Source organism: Mytilus galloprovincialis, chromosome 1 (genome assembly GCF_965363235.1).
Source record: "Mytilus galloprovincialis chromosome 1, xbMytGall1.hap1.1, whole genome shotgun sequence".
NCBI lineage: Eukaryota > Metazoa > Mollusca > Bivalvia > Mytilida > Mytilidae > Mytilus > Mytilus galloprovincialis.
This window is the reverse complement of record NC_134838.1, coordinates 62,380,708-62,389,765: the sequence shown is the minus strand read 5'-3', so window position 1 is coordinate 62,389,765 and position 9,058 is coordinate 62,380,708. Positions and strand designations below refer to the sequence as shown.

The following is a 9,058-nucleotide window of genomic DNA, read 5'->3' as shown; positions in this document are numbered from 1 at the left end:
TACTGTGGGACTTGGTATTGTGGGATTATTTTTCTTATATATGAACAGGTCTTTCTTACTTATATTTGTATAGCTTAATTTTGTGTGACTCGGTATAGTGGGCCTTGCTTCTTTAGGAACAGAAAAGTTTTGTGGGACTTGCCTACTTATGTTTGTACAGGCACGTTTTGTTTTACTTTGTATTGTTAGATTTGCCCTTTTTTATAGGAACAGGAAAATTTTTTACTTTGTATTGTGGGATTTGCCAACTTCTGTAGGAACTGTTTCTGTTCCAAACAGAAAAGTCCCACTTAAATGTGGAAGGGAAAGTTTTGTGGGACTTTGTGTGGTGGGTATTGGTGATGTAAAGTATAAGGGATTTTTTTATGTTACTTTCTTTGCAATTTGCATTGATTGATTGATAATGTGTGCAAAGAATGATAACACTAGTTTATTTACTTTATTATACATATAGATTTGGTAAAGGATACCAGATTCCTTGTGCTTAAAATTATTGACAATCTTATTTAAATCATGATCTGGTGTTGTTAGATCACAGATTATTATATTCTTACATGTCGTAATTTGCATAAAAGGTCATCTTTGCATTGATCACTAAAGTGGATGTCATTAAATCATTTGTGAATATACATTAGCAGAATGTCTGATTTTGAACAAATTGAAATAATACATTGAACAGTTATTTTTCTTTTTGTCATGATGAGATCTTTTTTAAAATTGTTTTGAAGCAAATTATTACTTCAATAAAAATTGGAAGTGTTATTAGGCCACACCAAATTGATTTGTAGTTCATTGGATATTGCTTATTCAAATTTTTGTTAGACAAATTTTAACCTTAATTCCGCTTTTAAATTTTGATGATACCTTTAAAAATTTTATAGATTGTTACTCACTATCTAGCCTCAAACCTATATAGATGTACAGCATGAAAAGTTAACTTTTTTAAATAATTTAATTTAATTACTAAACCTTGCACCATTTTTTTTTTTTGGTGCCCACAAAATTTAAATTTTAAGAAGAGAAATATATTAAATAGTCACAATCTAGTGTTTCGTCATTAAAGTCTGAATTACTATAAATCAATTTGGTGTGGCCTTGTTCTGGATGTTCTCAATTAAGTTTTTTATATCATAAAAAGGATTATGTCATTTAAAAATTGATATCTTCAATAAATGCTTAAAATTTACTTGTTTCTTTTAAAATTTGCTTAGGTATACTCTTATAATACATGGTACCAATTGAAGGCAGTCTGAATATGAGGTAACCATCCATAGACGGGTCCAGTACTTAGACCATAGCAGAGATAAAGAAATGAGGAGCAAGCTAATTATTTTGAATATTTGCAATGGTGAATTTAAAAAATATAGGCACTAATACTTCTGTGTTCCTTGTACCATTCTCTAGGTTTTCATGCTAAATTTTTTTTAAATTAACGTGAAAAATTCAAAATTATGAGCTTGTTCCGTATTCTTTATGTTGCTTTTTAACAGTAGCCTTTGAATATATTTGCCTGGGGTTATTGAAATAAATATATATATATATATAATAAGTGATTATTTAAGACCATGGACCCTAGCATTAATAAATACTGACAAAAAAATTGAATTTAAATATATCAACATAGCAGTTAAAATAGCAGAGGCAGTGTAATGCAGTTGTTTGGTATAGAATATTTTTATGCCCAGCGTAGGCGATGGGTTCATTAAGAGTTACCCTTGACCTCCGTCTTTCCATCCTTCAGTCTGTCCCATTTTGGTTTGTTTGAAGCTTGAAGGGGGCATTCATGTCCTTAGACACATTCTTCTTTTATTCGTCTAGTGTTAGGTAAATTATATTTGGTATGCAGATGTATAAGCATTAGCACATCTCATTTCCATGAAGATTGTTTTGCTCTGCCCTCAGTCATGGTCTGTTGATTTTGAATGTTTTGCCTAATTACATGTTAAGGTTACTTTAAAGGAGCATTAGCTACAATTTTGACAAAAAAATAGATTATGATTTTTTTCTGTCACTAATTAATTAAAGCAGCCAGTTTTACCCAAAATTTGTCAAAATAAGCTCAAAAACATTGATGATGTATAATTGACTTGGAAGTTAATAATTTAACCTCATTCAATCCATACAGCATAGTAAGCAGGCCCCAAGATGACAAATGTAAAACAATTCAAACAAAAAAGTCACACAATACATTCCATTATACAACTAAAACATCAGAAGTTCCACAATACATTAGCAGTCCCACAATACCAAGTCACACAATACATTCCATTATACAAATTAAACATCAGTAAGTCCCACAATACATTCCATCACACAACCATATGATCAGCAGTCTCACAATACATCAGTAAGTCCCACAATACCAAGTCACACAATACATTCCATTATACAACTATAACATCAGAAGTCCCACAATACATCAGTAAGTCTGACAATACCAAGTCACACAATACATTCCATTACACAACTATAACATTAGCAGTCCCACAATACATCAGTAAGTCCCACAATACCAAGTCACACAATACATTCCATTACACAACTATAACATTAGCAGTCCCACAATACATCAGTCAGTCCCACAATACCAAGTCACACAATACATTCCATTACACAACTATAACATTAGCAGTCCCACAATACATCAGTAAGTCTCTACAGGGTTGGCAAAAACCCGGGGTTTTATGAGTATTGCCCAGCCCTGTGGGTAATACTGGGAAAGCCCTGGTTTTTTTCTGGGTTTCACTGGGCAATACTGGGTAATATGAAATACTGGCCTGAATGTTTATATAATGAAGACTAATATTCGAATTTATATTTGAGTCCCACAATACCAAGTCACACAATACATTTCATTATACAACTTAAACATCAACAGTACCACAATACCAAGTCACACAATACATTCCATTACACAACCATATCATCAGCAGTCCCACAATACCAAGTCACACAATACATTCCATTATACAACTAAAACATCAGAAGTCCCACAATACATCATTAAGTCCCACAATACCAAGTCACACAATACATTCCATTACACAACTATAACATCAGTAAGTCCCACAATACCAAGTCACGCAATACATTCCATTACACAACTATAACATCAGTAAGTCCCACAATACCAAGTCACACAATACATTCCATTACACAACTTAAACATCAACAGTCCCACAATACCAAGTCACACAATACATTCCATTACACAACTATAACATCAGTAAGTCCCACAATACCAAGTCACACAATACATTCCATTATACAACTAAAACATCAGAAGTCCCACAATACATCAGTAAGTCCCACAATACCAAGTCACACAATACATTCCATTATACAACTTTTAAAATGTTGGAATTTGAGGGAGACACCGTCTGATTGATCTCTTATCATAAATATTTCCCTACAGCTATACTCAATTGATAATTGCAATAAAAACAAACCTTAATTAGTCTCCTACCTGTCAATTGAAAGTTGACAAAAATCACAAAAATTAACAAAAGATTATAATTCAGGGTTAAAGAAAAGTATTATTTGAATGGTGTCTTCCTCAAATGCCAACATTTTAAATGTTACCTATTCCTTGAACGCCAACACAAATATTTCAATAGATGTTTATATAAAAACAATAGGTGTTTTTATAACTATTTAGTGATATTGTAAGTATTTAAATGTAAAAAATGATTAGTAAATTTGATAAAATTGCAACCTTTTATCATTTTTTAAAAGGAAATTAGTAAGAATTAATAAAAACTTTATGAAATTTTCAATTGAACGAAATACTTCTTGTTTTTATGCCTTGAAAAAATAATGAAAATCCTTCACAATTCTACAAAATTTAAAGAAAAGCAATAAAATAGGGTATCAAGAATTCCGATGAGTTGCCAACACAACAAACAGAATATAACAGCACACACAACTGTAGAAAATATTGGATACAAGCTTCAAAGTCCAAAGAGTCTATTGTAGAATTTGTGCACACTGAATTTCCTGACAATATACACATGTTGATTTTGTGAAGCAACAATTTTCAAAGTTTAGTTTCAGAGAAGATCAGGTTGGTTCAGGCTGTTTTCTAGCAGTAACAGTAAAAAACGATTTTTAACAACTTCACAAACTTCTTTTATATAGATTAGACTGTTGGTTTTCCCATTTGAATAGTTTTACATTACTAATTTTTGGGGCCCTTATAGCTTGCTGTTCGGTGTCAGTCGAGGCTACTTTTTTATATTGTTATTTGGATTGAGAGTTGTCTCATTGGCACTCATACCACATTTTCCTATATCTATGATATTAACTATCTGTGTAATTAGTATGGTTGTTTTGATAAGCATGCACTTTTGTTGTGACAACTACTTGCACCTATTCCTCGAATGCCAACATAATTTCACAGGTAAATTGTCGGTAGATCAAAGGATGTTGGCATTCAAGGAATAAACCATTTGAATATATAACAGTTAATTATCAAATATTAATATGAAAATCATGATATAACGATGAATATACATGTATGTACAATATCTTTTACTAAGATAAAAGGTATATAATTGTATTACATGTCTCTGCTTAGGCTAATGATGACTTTTAAATACTGTAACAGTTAATTTTTTACAGAAGTACACGTGCTTAAAGTAACCAGACCATTTTAGCATGTTAAAAATTTATCAAATATGAATAACAAAGATGTTCATTTAATGACCAAAATCACATTTTTAGAATTTTTTCATTGTAATCAGAATGTAATCAAAAAGTAATCATGATTACAGGGTATTTTGAAAAGTAATTGATTAAATTAGATTACATGTAATCAGTTTTTTGGCTGATTAATGACTACACTGATTAGTTGAAAAATTGTTATCAATTACAGCTGATTAACGATTACAATTACAATTACCCCAAGTCTGACCAGCATATGTGGTTGTTTATTGGTATAGGTCTAAGATAGACAGTGATGTCTGTTTAAAGTTTCAGAATCTAAACTTTAATAACCATAGGATTGTAATATATACACATGAAAGTTCAAATGAATATAAAAAAACATATAAAAATTATGCCATTTGTGGTATAATATACCACTCCAATCTACATGAAAAAAATGAGGTTCAAAAGTTTTAATTAAATATTATATAGGGTTGTTATATATCTACAGAAAAGTAATGATGTTTCTATAAAATCGATGACAGTTAGACCCTTGGACTGAGAGAGAGATATAAAAATCAAGGACAAACAGTAAAAGCAGAATATCACTTCATTAAAGTTGGATTGTGCATAGGCTTATAGTACACATATATTACAACTTCATCTATACATTTAACAAATTAATTTTCATCCTCTAATCTTTTACAATTGGTCTTGCCTTCAAGTAGATAAAATACAGCCTTGTATTTCATTTTTGACCCTTTAGTCTTTAATTTCCTTTCCAAGTGATATGTCATATGTATTATGTATCTTGAAGAACAACACAGTAAACAAAAGCCACACTATGTTTTGGAACTAAAGACACATAATGTAAACGCACAGAATGTACTTATTGGGAGAACACTTTTGAAAGCCTCATAATGTATCACAGAAAAAGACACACAGAGCATTAGTCCCAATAAGTGTCTCTGGTGAGCCCGTCCGTCCGTCCGTCCGTCTGTCCGGCGTAAACATGTCGCACCGTAACTTGAGAACGACTTATCCAAATTTCATGAAACTTAATATAGTTGTTTCTTATGATGGTCAAATGATCTGTATACTTTTTGGTGAAAATAAGATTTAAACTTTTTGAGTTACGGCACTTTATAACTAAAACAGGGGTGTGTTTTTTCACATGTCGCACTGTATCTCAAAAATGATTCTTGATTATGACTTAAAACTTTAAACACTTCTTAGTTATATTAATCTCAATATCTGTATACTTTTTGGTGATGATTCAAAATTTCATTTTTAAGTTATTGAGTATTTTGTAAAAAAGGGGGAGGGTTTTTTTACATGTCGCGCCATATCTCAAAAACTATTTATGATTATTGCTTAAAACTTTATATGTGTCTTTGTTATATTAATATCAATATCTGTATACTTTTTGGTGATGATTCAAAATTTCATTTTTGAGTTATTAGTATTTTGTAAAAAAGGGGGAGGTTTTTTTTTACATGTCGTGCTGTATCTCAAAAATGATTTATGATTATTGCTTAAAACTTTACACACTTCTTTGTTCTATTAATCTAAAGATCTGTATACTTTTTGGTGATTATTCAAAATTTTATTTTTGAGTTATTGAGTATTTTGTAAAACAGAGGAGGGTTTTTTACATGTCGCGCCTTATCTCAAAAATAAGTTATGATTATTGCTTAAAACTTTACACACTTCTTTGATATATTAATCTAAAGATCTGTATACTTTTTGGTTTTGATTCAAAATTTTATTTTGGTAATATTTAGTTTTTGTAAAAAAAAAACAGGGTGGGGGGTTTCACATGTCCCGCCGTGTCTCTAAAACAATATATGGTTATTGCTTAAAACTTTCTAATAAACTATTTATGATTATTGCATAAGACTTCCACATAAGACGTCGGGCGTATCATGCGCTCATGGCGCAGCTGTTTATTGATTTATAAGAATCATAAAATTAAAATGTAAAAAGTTACATTGAGGGATACCAGAACATAAAAAATATTGGCTCAATGAAAATTATCTTGATTGCATTTGCATTGGTTCATGGACCCCATAATATATTTTTTTCCCCTAATGTTATTTACAAATGAATTCACCTGACCACTGTCTCAAAATTTGTAGGTCATCAGATGCTGAAAACTTTTTTTCTAATCTGCAAAATCATACCATTTAATATGTCAAGAGTATAATAAGCAATTGAATCCCATGTTTTTATCCTATTACTGTAAACCAAATATCATTGCCCTACATCTTTTTCCATTTGTCAAATAAACTCATCATTATATACCAGGATTGAAATTTAAACCAGGATCGAAATTAAGTATTAGCGCCATACTCATGTTTTGTCTACAAAAGACTCACCAATGACGCCTTAATCAAAAGTTTAAAAGGCCAAATAAAGTTGGAAGTTGAAGAGCATTGAGGACAAAAAATCCCTAAAAGTTTTGCCAATTAGACATCTAAGGTAATCTATTCCTGAGATAGAAAAGCCTTAAGTATTTCAAGTGAGACAAAAAAGCCTTATCTTCATTCTGATATAATCTTTGCTGCCCTATTTATTATGTTTTTTTCCTATTTTTGTATGTTTAATAAAGTTTAAGAATTCTGATTATGTCTGTGTGATGAAATAAATCTAGGGCAATACTTTAAATGCAAAAAAGTATGCATAATTTTTTACAAACTTCATATTCTTAATAGTTTAAAAAGGACAAATGATGATAAAAATGGCAGTTCATTCTTTTTTAAACCAACTTAAGTAAATCAGCTCAAATATTAGTATAATAGCATATTTTAATAGTTAAGTCCAACTTGCAATTACAATACAATAACTAAGAATCAGAGGAATACAGTTTCTAAGGATTGCTTTCAATAGAAATATTAGTAATCGGTAGGGTTTTTACAACTTAGTTTTATCTGTTTCCCACCTTAACTTATTTTAATTAATGGTAACTATGCAAAGCCATAGTTTATTCATTTAGCCTACCATTATTTATGACAATGCAAGGGACATATATTTGGCAAATATTAGCTGTGCTAGGTATATTAATTTAGATGCCTGTCATATATTGTAATAATTTCACAAAACAGCTAAATTTTGATTAATTATTTGTTTTGCTGCTAGACCTACAGTACTAATAGAATAAAGACAAGAAAGAATCTATAGGTTTGACAAGTGGAGTTGTCTCCTGGGATTGCCAATTTTTCTTTACATAAGATAAGGTCACATTTCTGATCAAAATTCAACTGCTCCTCTAGATCCATCACTGAGGCTGCCAACTCTGACACAAAATCTTTCAGTTTACTTTTATTGACATTATGTCAAATGTCCCTCAATGCCAACATATTTTAAGTGAAATTGTTTCAGTGAGAGAGATAAAGATTATTGCAGACAGCAGGCTCATCTATTGTCTTGATCATAGGCATTAAAATTTGAATTTATATATTTCATGAGGGGTCTATTTGATTATAATTATCATAATTATATTACAACTAATATGATTGCTAAAACCTAATTTCAGTTTCAGTTATAATTCCAAATAATGAGGTGATGTAAACCATTAACTTATTTCATTACCCTAAGTTAAATCTTTTAATGGCAACTTTTACACAAGGTCTTTGGACCTCTATTTTTTCATCAATATTATTTGCTGCCCAGCCCAAATAGTTAACTTTAAAGGAACCCAAAGTTTATGTTAATAAAAGGGCATAACTCGTGAACGGTAAAGTGAATTGCCACCTGAATTTGAAAATAGCTCTGTGTATTATTGAAATAAGCATTGTGTATAAGTTTTATCGTATTTGGTTGAGGCAAACTAAAGTTAGAGAACGGAAATCAATTTTGAAGACCTATGGACGGGAAGGACGGACAAATATACGACTTTTTTAAATACCCCAAACAGCAGCATAAAAAGTAGTTGCTGAAATATGAAATTTAGGTCAAGGACAATAGACATATTGACAGACGGAAACTTCATAACACATGGCATCTGTATACCCATTTCTTTAAACTTACACTTGTTATTTTGTGAATGACAAAAAATGTACTGGTTTGTTGAGCTTCTACAATGATCAATAATGTACTATCCTATACAAAACAATGTACTAATCTGAACCTGAGAGAAGAATCAGCTGTTTCCAAGCTAGATAATTAACTTAATAATATACTGTCAATCTAGACAAGTATGCTTAATAATAAGAGGGTACATCTGACTTGGTCAATGTTTTCATAATATAATAATCAGTATCAGAAGAATTATATTTTATTGATAATCAAAACATAATTAATAGATATGAGGAAAAACCTGCATGTTAATCAACCTGCATAGATATTTGCTACATCAATATCTGTTTTGATTTTCAATCAAATATATATTAGATAAATGAATAAAAATACTATC

General features: G+C 30.5%; 1 protein-coding gene across 2 annotated transcripts in view; it reads right to left on the bottom strand.

The window, feature by feature from the left end:
• The window catches only part of LOC143080684 (general transcription factor 3C polypeptide 1-like), a 264,959-nt gene that overhangs the window by 148,349 nt on the left and 107,552 nt on the right, over positions 1-9,058 (bottom strand). The window lies entirely within an intron of this gene.